We start from the raw sequence: 925 nt of genomic DNA, 5'->3' as shown, positions 1-925 counted from the left end.
TAATTTTATCATGAAAGTGTAATCAAATAACGTTGTTTTTCCACACGTAAATTAAAACACAAAATCAACCAATCACTCAAGATTATAATACAATTTCAGGTTAATTAAGTGTCTCTCTTTAACCTCAAAATTACTTTATCTAGTTATTCAATTCAATCATTATTGTCTAACTACACTGGTGTCCCGCATGTAATCTAACAATATCCCAAATTATCTTTCATTAACCTAGAAAAGTTCATCAATCGAATTAATTGTCATTAATTTAAATAGCAAACTCGTAATCAAATTAATTAATAAGCATAAGTAATGGTGGATCTTCTATCAAACATAATCAAGAACAATTATCAATTATATAGTTCATAGTATTAGAATCCATTACCTAGGTTCAATCATCTAAGTGGATACAAAAAATTTAGCTAGAAATATCCATGATAAAACCAATCAAACAAAGAGATAAACAATAATCAACCATTATATTAATCAAAATTAAAGAATTTTTTTTTACCAATGATTAATACTTGGCTAAAGATGAAATCCCAATGTTAAAAACCCTTTTAAACAACCTTGAAAAGCTCCAAAATTCATAACCTAACCTCAAGAATTCGTAAATAATAAGCTGATAAAAAGTTAGGTTATAAGTGGGGTAGTTATAGATGGAAATTCGGACCTTATTCCGCCATAGACCTCGCTACCGCGACCGTGAGTCCGCGAATTCTAGCAAAACCGCAGTTCACGACCGAGACTCCTAAACACGCTATCGCAAGATTGACTTTTCGAATTATATCAACTTCTGTTTAAATTTTCGGATCACATTTAATTCTTCGCACTCTAAATCCAATGTTCGACCGTGAACAGGGACCTCGCGACTGTGGGATGCACAACGAACAGCAGCTATATTTCTTTTGTCATTTTGCTTCTTCTCGAG

Source organism: Rutidosis leptorrhynchoides, chromosome 6, assembly GCF_046630445.1.
Source record: "Rutidosis leptorrhynchoides isolate AG116_Rl617_1_P2 chromosome 6, CSIRO_AGI_Rlap_v1, whole genome shotgun sequence".
In the NCBI taxonomy this organism is placed as follows: Eukaryota; Viridiplantae; Streptophyta; class Magnoliopsida; order Asterales; family Asteraceae; genus Rutidosis; species Rutidosis leptorrhynchoides.
This window is presented reverse-complemented; position numbering follows the sequence as displayed.